The following is a 15,921-nucleotide window of genomic DNA, read 5'->3' as shown; positions in this document are numbered from 1 at the left end:
ATTATATCGGCCCCACACCTGAAATAGCGAGTGTGTTTGGTGTGACGGGGATTCGAACCCCTGACTCTCAGATTATGCGTTGAGCGCCTTAACCACATGACCATCCCTGTCATACTAAACACTCTCGCTCCTTCAGCCGTGGGGGCGTTATAATGTTACGTTCAATCCCACTATTTGTTGGTAAAAGAGTAGCCCAAGAGTTGACGGTTGGTGGTGATGACTAGCTGTCTTCCCTCTAGTCTTACAGTGCTAAATTAGGGACGGCTAGCGCAGATAGCGCTAGTGTAGCTTTGTTCAAAATTAAATGCAAGCAAATAAGTTTTCAATAATCAAAAGATATTCACTCAAGTAAAGAAACATGAAAAAGGTACATACTCTAAGATAAGTATTAGACATAAATTTGTTTAATTGTAAATCTACACCATGAACAACTAGCACTGTGATCACAGTAGGTATTGAACCAATATTTTAAAGCCTACTATTGAGCCACTAAGAACTCCAATTAAATAGCCAAATTAAGAAAATACAAAATTACATGAAAATAAAACTTTAAGTGAATTCTAAAATTCGAGCCACGCATGGCCAAGTGATTAGCGAGGTGAACTGAAAACCCAAAGGTCCGTGGTTCGCTTCCCTCATTGCTTAAACTTCGTGCTTCACTTCCTTGGGGTCATGTGTTCATTATAAGAATTATGATAAAATCCACTTCCTTGGGGACATGGGTTCATTATAAGAATAATGGTCAAAAATCAATTTGCTTAGGACCAAGGGTACATTATAAAAATTGTGGTAAAATCTCTTGCCTCGGGACCATGAGTTCATCTTAACAATGATGCTAGAGATCCACTATTCAGTCAGTGTAGCCAAAGGTCGATAGTGTTACTGAGAGCTTTCAACTCTACTAGGCCAAACTGATGAGTTAACTCAGATTGTCCTGTTCATGGTGCGAGACAAACAAGTAGGTTCAAAAAGTCTTAGCACAACGTGATAAAAAACTTATTACCTAAACGATTCCAAAAGGCGAATATTTCATCTTTATTTTACCCCTGAAGAACGGTACACTTTTTGAATTCGCTTGGATTATAATTTTTATCCTTTCAGTTCTGTGTCGCTTTGAGCAAATCCCTGAAACAGTATAAATGTAATCTGGTATTATTGTGTGCGAAATATATCAACATTAATAAAACACTATTGTTGTAATGTCATTCCCAACAATAGACGCATAAAACTAAGGTCTTCCAGTCAAATACCAATCATTTTAACAATCAGATACAACCAGCAAGTCAGAATGAATACTTTTTTTTTTCATAAACCACCTTAAAAGGTCTTAAAACTGTCTTCTGCCATTCTTTAGCTCTAAGAAATTAGAAGAATTTATAACAATGAATATTTTCAGTGTAAAAAGTGTAGCGTTGTAACAAGATACCAAACATGATTACGTAAATCTCAGGCACCCTCTTTCAATTATATTAATACTTTGTACTTGAAAGAAATGTCAAGAACAAGCGGCGCGTATCCATGGCTGTCACATCCAATAAAAGTATAAGACGCTTTGAGAGATTTTACAAAATCCAATTGTTACCAAAGAAATGAAACAAAAATTAACACACATATAAATCGATGCTAAACCACCTAAACGTTCAATGGGTAACAACTGAGACCCGTGTTCGAGTGACAAGTCTAAGCGACTTTACTTTTAGCGATAAAGAGTTCATCTTTTGCACGGTAATTCGTTCACCAGTGAACCTTTATTGTATACTTAACGTTGTTCCCTATGGAACACATATTAGCCATGTAGAGAAAAGAACTTCGTTAATGTGAATGGTAACAATAATGACGACTTCTGCAAAGAAATGTAAATGAATATAATTCAGTTGAAAATACATGACCACGAGCAAGGTTTTCACTATAAATAAACTTACCTGACATTGTTTTATCTAAATGAGTAAGTTAGAGTGACAGTAGACAAAAAAATAAACGAAGTAACTTTTAATTTCATATTATACACAGCCTGAAAAGTGGTGTTTCAACTCATATCCCTACGTTATAATTATACTGTTTTGTACACAGCCTGAAAAGTGGTGTTTCAACTCATATCCCTACGTTATAATTATACTGTTTTGTACACAGCCTGAAAAGTGGTGTTTCAACTCATATCCCTACGTTATAATTATACTGTTTTGTACACAGCCTGAAAAGTGGTGTTTCAACTCATGTCCCTACGTCAGAATTATACTGTTTTGTACACAGCCTGAAAAGTGGTGTTTCAACTCATATCCCTACGTTATAATTATACTGTTTTGTCTAAATATATATACACACATCTACATCTGACGGGAGAGTTTTGCTCAGGTGATTAGGGCGTTCGACTCGTAATCTGAGGGTCGCGGGTTCGAATCCCCATTACACCAAACATGCTCGCCCTTTCAGCCGTGTGGGAGTTATAATGTGACAGTCAATCCTACTATTCGTTGGTAAAAGGGTAGCCCAAAAGTTGGCGGTAGGTGGTGATGACTAGCTGCCTTCCCTCTATTCTTACACTGCTAAATCAGGGCCGGCTAGCGCAGATAGCCTTTCGTGTAGCTTTACGCGAAACTCAAAACAAACGAATAAGATGATCCCTTAGATACGAATTTAAGTGGTTGAAAATTCCCCACAAAGAGCCATGATAAAAGAATTCTGTATTTAAAGATTACGTAACTTTTACTTGTCTAAATATATATATGTATTTTAAATATTACGCAATAGCGTTGTTTAACTAAACCAAATAATTAATTTTCACTAAAGTTCCCTAACTTTCATTATTTAAGTCGCAGTGTTTTTTGCATACTCTTTCGATCAAACGTTACTAAATTTTTAGTCACTTTAATGGCGAGAATGTCTGACAAGAAAGTCTCAGAAGTCTTGGTACGTTACCAAGTAAAAACATAAATCAGACAAACATATATAATCGTCTTCGGAACATAAAAATTAAAAAGAGAAGTTGAGTGAAATATTTTGTTATTTACCAGTTATATTTAAAATGCAAATATAAATACATACAAATTGGAAGCAGTTTCCTACATTAAAAGAAATAGGTGTTTTAATAGGAGCTTTATGGTTTGTTTTAATAGGAGCTTTATGGTTTATTTTGGTTTGGTTTTTTTTTGGAATTTCGCACAAAGCTACTCGAAGGCTATCTGTGCTGGTTTATTTTGAGACAGCAAAATTCTTCTTAGTACCTCTCAAAAATCTCAAATCCATTACTCTTGTTAAACAGGGTTAGTACGGTATGTACTTCAGGTTAAATTAACATACCTAACAGCTCAGTTCTATGATGTTGTACACATGGATGGCATTGTCATGAAGGATGTTATTATAAACTAACACATACTAAAAATTAAACGTCTGTTAATAAGAATTCATGATGAGACAGTTTTAAGTAATTTCTAAAATATTTGTATTGGATGACGACAACTACTACGTCAATACCCTAATACAAATAACCGCAAATTTCCCATTCTTCTCAACGCTAAAAACCGGGTTTTGATACCTGAGTGGACAGAGCACAGATAGCCCATTGTGTAGCTTTTCTAAGAGCAAATCCGCACCGTGCTATCTGCTGAGTCCACCGAGGAGAATCGAACCCTTCACTTCACAGTTATAAATCCAAAGGTGGACGCATCTTCCCGTAAAATATTCTTTCATACATGAACAATATAATCAAATCAATATGACTCCAAAACTAATCCTTTAATCGAGATCCGATCCTTGCTATGAAATTCTGAAAGGTAAACAAGAATAAGTCTACAGTTTCTGAGATACCTCAGGAGTAGCCTTAAACCTGGTAAATACAGGCTAATGTTTTATTTCAGTGTTGTTATTTGAGGAGTAGCCTTAAACCTGTTAAATAGAGCCAAATGTTTTATTTCAGTGTTGTTATCTGAGGAGTAGCCGTAAACCTGTTAAATACAGGCTAATGTTTTATTTCAGTGTTGTTATCTGAGGAGTAGCCTTAAACCTGTTAAATACAGGCTAATGTTTTAGTTCAGTGTTTTTATCTGAGGAGTAGCCTTAAACCTGTTAAATACAGCCAAATGTTTTATTTCAGTGTTGTTATATGAGGAGTAGCCTTAAACCTGGTAAATACAGACTAATGTTGTATTTCAGTGTTGTTATCTGAGGAGTAGCCGTAAACCTGTTAAATACAGGCTAATGTTTTATTTCAGTGTTGTTATCTGAGGAGTAGCCTTAAACCTGTTAAATACTGGCTAATGTTTTATTTCAGTGTTGTTATCTGAGGAGTAGCCTTAAACCTGTTAAATACAGCCAAATGTTTTATTTCAGTGTTGTTATATGAGGAGTAGCCTTAAACTTGGTAAATACAGACTAATGTTGTATTTCAGTGTTGTTATCTGAGGAGCAGCCTTAAACGTGTTAAATACAGGCTAATGTTTTAATTCAGTGTTGTTATCTGAGGAGTAGCCTTAAACCTGTTAAATACAGGCTAATGTTTTAATTCAGTGTTGTTATCTGAGGAGTAGCCTTAAACCTGTTAAATACAGACTAATGTTTTAATTCAGTGTTGTTATCTGAGGAGTAGCCTTAAACTTGGTAAATACAGGCAAATGTTTTAATTCAGTGTTGTTATTTGAGGAGCAGCCTTAAACCTGTTAAATACAGACAAATGTTTTATTTCAGTGTTGTTATTTAAGGAGCAGCCTTAAACCTGTTAAATACAGACAAATGTTTTATTTCAGTGTTGTTGTGTATTACATACAGATAAATATAAAGTATGGAAACTCTGGATGTGCTTTCAAAGTAATATTGTAATTCAGTTAGGTACAAGTTTGTAGCAACAGCTAGCTTGTTTGTTTGTCCAAAATAGATATATGGTAATTGAGTAGATAAGAAAATATAAATAAAAACTTCTTTAAATCTATAAAAAACGTGTTTGCAACAAAACTTGCTGTGAGACACAGAAATTATTGTGTTAAAAGGTATTTCAGCTTAGACCATCTTAAGAGATATTTCAGTGTAGACATAGGAATTACCATCTTAAGAGATATTTCAGTGTAGACACAGCAATTACCATCTTAAGAGATATTTCAGTGTAGACATAGGAATTACCATCTTAAGATATATTTCAGTGTATACACAGGACTTACCATCTTATGAGATATTTCAGTGTAGACATAGGACTTACCATCTTATAAAATATTTTAGTGTAGACACACGACTTACCATCTTATGAGATATTTAAGTGTAAATACAGGACTTAACATCTTAAGAGATATTTCAGTGAAAACACAGGACTTACCATCTTATGAGATATTTCAGTGTAGACACAGGACTTACCATCTTAAGAGATATTTCAGTGTAGACACAGGACTTACCATCTTAAGAGATATTTCAGTGTAGACACAGGAATCACCATCTTCCCAGATCTTGTGATGTGGATAGAGACACTGTAATCTTAACAGCAAATACCATGTTGTTAGAAGCATTTAGTCTCAACAGATATTATACTTTGGCATTCCAATCTTAATAGATAGTGTATTGTGGATAGAGCTGTTATCATCTTAAAAGAAACTTTTCAACATTGGAATAGGAACTCATTTCCCAGAATACATTTCAAGGTTTTCTTTGTATTTTCAAATTAAGTTTCTTCTAAATTCTTATCATATCATTATTACAAATATTTAAAATAAATATTAAAGATGAAAATGTTATTGATGTGATGTCAACAGTTGCTTCTTATCTTAGGGTTTCAGATGAATTTCTTACAGCCTTATTTTAATATCTTGTGCATTATGCACTGAGATTCACCCTAGAATAACTGAAGTTGAGTCCAAAATGTATCTCAAGACGGCTGGTATAGGTATTAAGACTTTTATAAGAATAAAGTCAAAATGTTGTTCTCTACCCTATTTTAATAAAAGTTTTAATACTCATTGCAGCCGTCTTCACATAGATTTTTACTTCAAGTGGGTTTCTGGTCATCATGAATCCAAGTTGAATAAAAAAATCAAGAACACATAAATAACTTCAGAAATTAATATAGTGAATAACATTTAATGAAATTGTCATAAATTACTTTTTCATAACAACTAGGTTTAACTGTTTGGCGGTCCGACATGGACGGGTGGTTAAGGCGATCGATTCGTTATCGCGTCCCCGTTACACCAAACATGCTCGCCCTTTCAGACGTGGGGGCGTTATAATCTAACGATAAATCCCACTACTCGTTGATAAAAGAGTAGCTCAAGAGTTGGTGGTGGGGGGTGATGACTAGCTGCCTTCCCTCTAATCTTACACTGCTAAATTAGGGACGGCTAGTGCAGATAGCCCTCGAATAGCTTTGCGCAAAATCCAAACTAGACTTTCTTAACTGTTTGGCTAATGTCATGATGCGAATGAGTTATTTTGGAAACATAAAATACTATATCATTTTGTCTGTCTTGTTACTGCCAAAAATCAACTTAACACTCATATGGATAAGAGAAAAGTGCTTCTGCAGAATGTTAAGGATTTCGAAGAGTTTAAGATTTATATATAATATTGTATATCGCACAGCAATCGATTTTACTTCCTGTTTATAAAAACATGTTGATGAATTGTTAATACGCGGATTCGGTTCTTAATAATTTATAAAATCATATATAACTTTACCAACTTAAAAGACTATTACATCTCTTTAGATTTGATGTTTCTAAATATAAATTTGTCGGTGAAAGATTGTATCATCTAAACAAAAGACACGATACAATAGTAAACCACGAAATCTTTGATAAAAACAAAAGAATTTGCTCAATGTTTGTACGATATGGAGCTAAAACTATATACATTATTTATGAAATATTAAACATTTAAATAAAACGCAGGACGTAGTGCAAAAGTTTCTGTGCTTGAATCTTTCCGTACGTAGAAATTCTGAAATGAACAAAGGTACAAGCTATGCTGAGGGAACGCAGATATTAAAGCTTTGCTCGTCTTTTGTGTTTCACTAAAAAGATAGACAGCACAATAGTAAAAAATACAACAACACAAGAATTACAATTTCAAAATTTTACGTTCATGATATAAAGAAATAATTCTGTAAATTATCCACAGAAAAGGAATTACTCATGAAAAGATAGAAAGAGATCTTGGTCTCATCTACCATTTATAGCTAATTTCAAAATAAACTACGAAAGCTCCAGAGCAGTTTCTTATCTACCAAAAATAACCTATTTCGAAACGTAATATAGTAAAGGAATAAGGTAAGGGAAACTTTTATAAGTTGAACATTGGTTTTGTTCATATTTCTATTTCCATTAAGAGTAGAAATCCTAATGTCTTCCTAAAAGTTTTCGAAACTTGAAAACCTAATTTATCTTCATCTCCAGTAGTTTCAGTCCTAACCTAATTATTTGTTCCTGTTATGAGGTAGATCGAAATAAAATTACCAAAAACCGTCAACAGCCAGCAATCTTAGGGTTTATTTAATAGAGCAGTGAAAACCGTCAACAGCCAGCAATCTTAGGGTTTATTTAGTAGAGCAGTGAAAACCGTCAACAGCCAGCAATCTTAGGGTTTATTCAATTGCAACAGAAGACAATTTAAAAAAGGTAGAAATAGTGAAAACTAGTTTAAAAAAAAAACTGTTTGATACCAAATATCAATGTAAACAAAAGTTTTCATGGCATTCTGATGAATAGACCTGGTTTGTCCAGAACTAATATGTAACCAAGGGTTATTGGAAGATCATCCACTGTATCGTTAATTTTTCTGATGATAGTTCTTCAATGATACAGAACATCTTCTTTTACTTTTAAAAGATGGGTCTTTCTTCATCAAAGTGTTAAAAGATAGGTCTTTCTTCATCAGAGTGAGTTTTACAAACAAAGCCGATAACTCATGCATCTTCAGAACATAGGCCTTCATTCCACAGAGCGAATAAATTACGAAATTTAAAGACTCATAGGCAGAACTTTATTAGGGTCAAGTGTACGAATACATCTAATTAACTTAGCACATTAAGAATGTAAACCTTCCTTCTTCACAGTGTTACATTTAATGAGCCCATCAACTCATCGACTGTCAGAACGTAGGCCTATGTTCATCAGAGAGGCATATACAATAAACCCGATAACTCGAGTGATCTCAGAAGGTAAGCCTTCTGGAGTCGTCAATAAGAAAGAAGAATGAAGTGTTTTATAAACTTGAGATACTTACTATGACAACTTACAAGAATAACTAATACTGAACTTAGTGATGTTTCTTTGCTTTTGCTGTTTTTTGTGCGTTTTTTTGACAGATCCAAGTGCAGCTGAGCTCTTGGCTTTATAGCACATAACGGTTGAGCGCCCATGTTGTGTCGAGTGGCATTAGACATGCCTGGATACATGTAGTACTTTTCTTTCTGAGAGCGACGTGCTAAAGCTTTGAAAAAAAGTTATTCCTTAACACCATTAGACATTGTTGAAGCTCCAGGGAATATTTTGTTCTTTTCAGGTGCCCAGAAATTCTACACAATGTTATATGGTTTACTGCTCACAAGATAAACAAAAATTGTTTTAATGCAAGATACTCTCCATGTCAGTTAATAGTTATTTGTCAATAGCAGATAATACAAAGTTCAAGACCATCCTCAATCATTACGAAATATAGCATATATCATTTAAAAGGAATTTTTTGTTTTCTTATGAATTTCGCGCAAAGCTACACCAGGGCTATTTGCGCTATCCGTCCCTAATTTAGTAGTGTAAGACTAGAGGGAAAGCAGTTAGTCATCACCACCCACCGTCAACGCTTGGGCTACTATTTTACCGTCACATTATAACGCTTTCACGACTAAAAGAACGAGCGTGTTTGGTGTGACAGGGATCCAAAACCGCGACTCTCAGATTACGAGTTGAGTGCCTTAACCATCTGGCCGTGACGGGCGCCATTAAGAGGGGAAATGCTACGAAATATATACATGTATATTTTATAGTCTATCTAGCTCGGATGTGTTTAATAAAGTGAAATGTAATTAAAACTTTTAAAATGCTGTAAAAACTCTTTATTGTTATTATGGGAAGCTTAAAATAAATAAATAAATAGATCAGTTTCCAAGGAATAACAATGTTATATACAAATCAGTGATGTCGAGAAAACTCACTTGTAGAGAAAAATATATGTAAAAATATATATGTAAAAACGACTCGTTTGAGTTGAGAAAATTTTGTATGTAGAGGAGCGGACAACGTTACGACCTTCTTCGGTCATCGTTCGGTTCACTTCTTTGCAAGACTGACCTCACTTCCTTTTTTAATTTTAAAGTTTTAAACATGTTTTAAACTCCCTCTATATGTTAAAATATATAATACTTGTGTGGTTTTTAATTTATCAAAAATAATTTTCATAAAATAATTTTTTACAACTTAAATATCTGAGGAAAGTGTGACATTTTTCCAATAATACACTTATTAATATGTTTGTTCACAGGTAGTTGCATATTATTTGCATTTTTACGTGAAATTTGTAAGTTTATTTTTAAACGAAAATTCGTGTCTTTTCAACGTATATGTGTTTATCCACAATCATTACAAGTTAATATATATATAGATATTATTACTTGAACTACAACTAAATTTATAGTTTGTGAAAATACGTTCTCACCAGTAGGTCTTGTAATATGATTTATGCATGTAATATTTTCACAAAATAAACCCCACACTCTACCCTTTGTAGATCTGAAAGCTTTTCACGCTAAGATTGGGTTTCGATAGCTCTTAAATACAAACGTACATAAATATAACAGTCTGTTTATCACAAGATACATTCAGTTCTAGTTTTATTTCTATTTTTTTTCATAATAATTTTATCAGAAGTTCTATTCAATGTTTTGATATCATTGATTTAATGTTAACTCGATAACTGATTAAGGAATTGTGATTAATAATTATGAAAAGACCAATTTATTTTTCTTTTATTTAATTTATACGATATTAGGACCTGGTATGGCCTGGTGGTTAGGGTGCTTGACTCGCTATATGTGGGCCGCAGATTCGAATTTATTTCACAGAAAATATTCGCTCAAAGGTTGGCGGGGGAAGTGATGTTCAGTAGCTGTCTTTCCTCCAGTCTATCACTGCTAAATCAGATACGGATACCACAGATAGCCCTCGAGTAGCTTTGCCCGAAATTCAATAAAAATTACAACGAATTATGATATAAGAAGGCCTACAGTAAGTAAAACTTGCGTCTTAGCGATGACCTAAACTAGTTCTTATAAGAAATTTACAGAGCAATAATAAAAGCACTACTTCCCGCGTTATGACGAATTAGCTTTTAATAAGAACATCTATCTTGCACTTATGATGTACTAACTATTAATAGGAACATGTATTCCCGTATTTCTTACGGACTAGCTTTTCATAAAAATCTATCCTGTATTTATAATGTACTAACTTTTAATAGGAACACGTATTCCCGTATTTATGACAAACTAAATTTAAATAGGAACATCTATCCTGTATTTATGACGTAATGAACCTATATTTATGACACCACATAAACATTGTTATGTAGTTCTAAGTGCATTCTTGTTTCGTACATAAATAAACAAGAACGTAGTGTTCATACAATGTGTGTGTTAAAATATGTCAAATACTAAACAATAGGGGGCTACTGTAAAGCAGGAACAAAAAAGCGAGATATTAGTATGAATAATAGCTTAATTCATTTTATACAACTCTGCAAAAAGTTGAACTTGTTATATTAAAGCAGCTTTGAATATGAAGATAAACACGTTACGTAACAACAACGCTCGATATGAAGTCGCAAGGAAACAACTATTAAAACTACATTTTTAAATCGTTTGGAAATGTTGTGCAACAGAATTTTACTATACAAAATATTAACACACACAGGTTATAACTACATGTTTAGATCGTGTATTAAAGTATTTTCAAAACGAGGTTATTCCGTACTTAATGTCATTGGAAAATAGCATAATATGGATCAGTCTAGGGTACCAGAAATATCCATAAATGGGTTAGATCTGCGACAAGTCGAGCTCTAGCCATTGTAAGCAAAGTGTAGCTTTTATAACAGGTGTTAATTCACGAATATAAAAGTCGATGGCAAAAGTACGTAACAAAACCGAAGAAGATACTCATCTGGAAACAAGACCAACAGGGTATGGATTTACCAAGATAAGACTTACAGTCAAGCCGTCAAACAAAGCAGCAATAAATTTCTATAAGATAGAAGTATGTTAAGGGGCGCTAGGAGACCTCTGACCTTGTGTGCTATATAGGTTATGAAGAGCCTGCAGGAATGAGTGAAGAACTATCAACATAACCATCTTATGATGGAACCCTTTAACAATATAAACTACACTACGAGTTATTGTTAAGATAAATGGTCGTCAGATAGAGCGTGACAACACGTGTTAATATGGAATGTAATGAAATGGTAAATGTGTTTAATATAACGTACATAACTTTTGTGTTGTTATGGTTAAATGTTTTATATTTGTTTCTATGGCAATCTCTTTTTTTTTTTGCTCATTTCGGATAGTGTTAACTTTAAAGAAAATATTCATAGCTTTTTCATACGATGTAAGCAAATATGTAGAAATGAATCCTTTAACGTTTACTTGAATAATAACACAAAAAGGGACACAGTCTAGTTGAAATACTATTACATATTCTTCCTCCATTTATAATACCCGAGAGGACTGAATAAAAAATGCAGTGTTAAAAATACAACAAGCCTGACATTAATGTTTTATAACAAGTGTAATTAATTATGATAATGTTCGTCACATTAAAAAAAGACTTTCACACCATGGCAGTGATATTAACAATACAGAATGATTGAATATAATTACTTATAAAAAATCCAGTAATTAGTGTTAGAAACTCGTACTCATTTCAAAAAACGGTTTGGTTTGTATTCTCAAGACAGCTAGTATAGGAATTAACACTTTAATTAAAATAAAATATAGAACAACGTTTCGACCTTCTTAGGTCATCTTCAGGTTGTTCTGTATTTACTTTAATGGATTTCTCGTCATCACGAATGGTTTGGTTTGTTATGAATTTCGCGCAAATCTACACGAGGGCTGTCTACACTAGCCTTTCTTAACTTTGGAATGTAAGACTAGAAGCAAGGCACCTAGTCTTCACCACCCACCGCCAACTCTTGGGTTACTCTTTTACCAACGAATAGTGATATTTATCGTAATATTATAGCGTTTCCACGGCTGAAAGAGCGAGCATGTTTGGTGTGACGGAGATTCGAACCTGTGACCCTTAGATTACGAGTCAAGCGCCCTAACCACCTGGCCATGCAGGGTCCATTTCAAAGAACCTATAGGGGAAAAGAGTTGAAATTTCGGTTGAGGTTTAAAGTTACATTCATACCAAGTGGACTCGCAGGTTTTAGCTTGCTGGCGTATCATGAAAAAAAAATAGCATTTTAGTTATACAAAACAGGAAACATACTGGAGATGAACTTTACAAAATAAACTATAACATTCAGGGCTGTGAGGAGAAACTGGGCAAATAATAAATAAATTAACATTGTGATTGTGGTGCTGCAAATAATGAGACAGTAGAATACTGTTGCGTTGTTAAAAGGAGAGAAGCTGATAAGCTGTGGATTTATTCTTCCATCGACAATGAAATATAAAACATTTAGTAAAGATATAACTTCACTTTTAATGGTATATTTTCAGAAATTGGCTTTCACTTCTCTCGTCACTATACTTTGTTTGTGTGTTAAATAATATCTGGGCTCCCATGGCAACGTTTCTCATTTGAGGTTAATATTTTTTACTTTTTAAAGATTCATTCTCCAATGAGCTAATATTAACGTCTCGTCAAAATATTAATCAAAATACCTAATGTAATAAACTATCCTTTCATTCTACATGGAGTTATGAGAATCTTTGTTTAATCATTTTTCTGTACTTTCTGTTAGTGTTAATTTCAGCCGTTATCGCATTCGTGCTAAGAATATTTATTTATGTAATGGTAGTGGTTATTCTCTCTCAAAAAAGTAAACACTTGTCTTGGCCATATTTTACCTCGACGTTCTAAGTTTTTTTTTTTTAATCCTTTACATATAAGCCCATCAAATCGTGACTTATTACAAAGTTGTTGTTGTTTGCTCATTTCTATGAAGATTTATACCGAGGTATGATTGAGTCAAGGCTAAGGAATACTTGAGTATTGTATGCCACGTTAACTGTTGACCAAAAACAAATATCAAGCAATGTTATGGAAAAGTGGGAAGAAATAAGAAAACCTTTAACAAAGACGGCTGAGAATAATACTGTACGAGATCCACTGGCTCACCATGCCAGATTTAATACAAGTGTTTGAGAGATCCACTAGCTCACCACGCCAGATTTAATACAAGTGTTTGAGAGATCCACTAGATCACCATGCCAGATTTAATACAAGTGTTTGAGAGATCCACTAGATCACCATGCCAGATTTAATACAAGTGTTTGAGAGATCCACTAGCTCACCATGCCACATTTAATACAAGTGTTTGAGAGATCCACTAGCTCACCATGCTACATTTAATACAAGTGTTTGAGAGATCCACTAGCTCACCATGCCAGATTTAATACAAGTGTTTGAGAGATCCACTAGCTCACCATGCCAGATTTAATACAAGTGTTTGAGAGATCCACTAGCTCACCATGCCAGATTTAATACAAGTGTTTGAGAGATCCACTAGTTCACCACACCAGATTTAATACAAGTCTTTGAGAGATCCACTAGCTCACCATGCCAGATTTAATAGAAGTGTTTGAGAGATCCACTAGCTCACCATGCCAGACTTAATACAAGTGTTTGAGAGATCCACTAGCTCACCATGCCAGATTTAATACAAGTGTTTGAGAGATCCACTAGCTCATCACGCCAGATTTAATACAAGTGTTTCAGAGATCAACTAGCTCACCACGCCAGATTTAATAGAAGTGTTTGAGAGATCCACTAGCTCACCATGCCAGACTTAATACAAGTGTTTGAGAGATCCACTAGCTCATCATGCCAGATTTAATACAAGTGTTTGAGAGATCCACTAGCTCATCACGCCAGATTTAATACAAGTGTTTGAGAGATCAACTAGCTCACCATGCCAGATTTAATACAAGTGTTTGGGAGATCAACTAGCTCACCATGCCAGATTTAATACAAGTGTTTGAGAGATTCACTAGCTCATCATGCCAGATTTAATACAAGTGTTTGAGAGATCCACTAGATCACCATGTCAGATTTAATACAAGTGTTTGAGAGATCCACCAGCTCACCATGCCAGATTTAATACAAGTGTTTGAGAGATCCACTAGCTCACCACGCCAGATTTAATACAAGTGTTTGAGAGATCCACTAGCTCATCATGCCAGATTTAATACAAGTGTTTGAGAGATCCACAAGCTCACCATGCCAGATTTAATACAAGTGTTTGAGAGATCCACTAGCTCACCACGCCAGATTTAATACAAGTGTTTGAGAGATCCACTAGCTCATCATGCCAGATTTAATACAAGTGTTTGAGAGATCCACTAGCTCACCATGCCAGATTTAATACAAGTGTTTGAGAGATCCAATAGCTCACCATGCCACATTTAATACAAGTGTTTGAGAGATCCACAAGCTCACCATGCCACATTTAATACAAGTGTTTGAGAGATCCACTAGCTCACCATGCCAGATTTAATACAAGTGTTTGAGAGATCCACTAGCTCACCATGCCAGATTTAATACAAGTGTTTGAGAGATCCACTAGCTCACCACGCCAGATTTAATACAAGTCTTTGAGAGATCCACTAGCTCACCACGCCAGATTTAATAGAAGTGTTTGAGAGATCCACTAGCTCACCATGCCAGACTTAATACAAGTGTTTGAGAGATCCACTAGCTCACCATGCCAGATTTAATACAAGTGTTTGAGAGATCCACAAGCTCACCATGCCAGATTTAATACAAGTGTTTGAGATGCTGTGAGAATTGTTGTTGCCCATTCAGGCAATGGTGGAACATTGAACGTGAAATATTGACTTTACCATGGAATAATGTGTTTACCATGACATATTGAGTTTAGTATGGAATACTAGATTACCATGAATATTCACTTTACCATGGAACAACTTATTTACTATGGAATGTTGCCTTTACCATTTAATAATGTATATCTAGCAAGTCCATGGAACTTAATGCCTCTAATGTTATTCAATATAAGGATATGAGAAACTTGTGACGAAACAGAAGAATAAACAACAGGGCAAAAAATAAGTAATTCTGTAAGAAACATTGTAAAGTGTTTACCTGAAGTATAACGTTAAGTAGATAAACTAGCACTACGACAATATGTTAAAATGTGAAGAGTTATATTGGAAGTCAGGATTATATATTTATTATTCAACTCATTTAACAGTATGAAACTAATGTAATTAAAACGTAGGAGTTTCTATCTAGCAAATTATGTAAATCAGACCTTGTGTCAGATGAGGAATGTGATGTATTACACTGTTCGTCTTTGTCGTAGACGTTTACTTAAATAGGATTGTTCATCATTATGTAATTTATATGTCCTTAAAAATACGTCTGTGAAACATGAAAGGTCTTCATGTGATAACAAGGTATTTGAAGTAATAACATACAATGCATAAATCAGGAAACAATATCTTTATAATATTTATATATGCAAGACTAAAATCATTTCCTGTGAGTTTGGTAAGCCATTAAATACTAAAAAAAAAAATATTTATCTTGGTAATTCTTTGCGGTTGAATTACATTTGTTTCTTCAAAGAAAATGTTCCTTGTTCTTCCTAATGACTCCCTGGAATACAAAGATAGTTTGAAATAGTAACTATCTAGAACTGGGATAATCAGGTTTATAAATAACTATGAATCAGAGTTACGTGGTAACAGTTACATTATCAGAA

This window comes from Tachypleus tridentatus, chromosome 11 (assembly GCF_004210375.1).
Source record: "Tachypleus tridentatus isolate NWPU-2018 chromosome 11, ASM421037v1, whole genome shotgun sequence".
NCBI classification, from domain to species: Eukaryota; Metazoa; Arthropoda; class Merostomata; order Xiphosura; family Limulidae; genus Tachypleus; species Tachypleus tridentatus.
Note: the sequence above shows the minus strand (reverse complement) of the source record.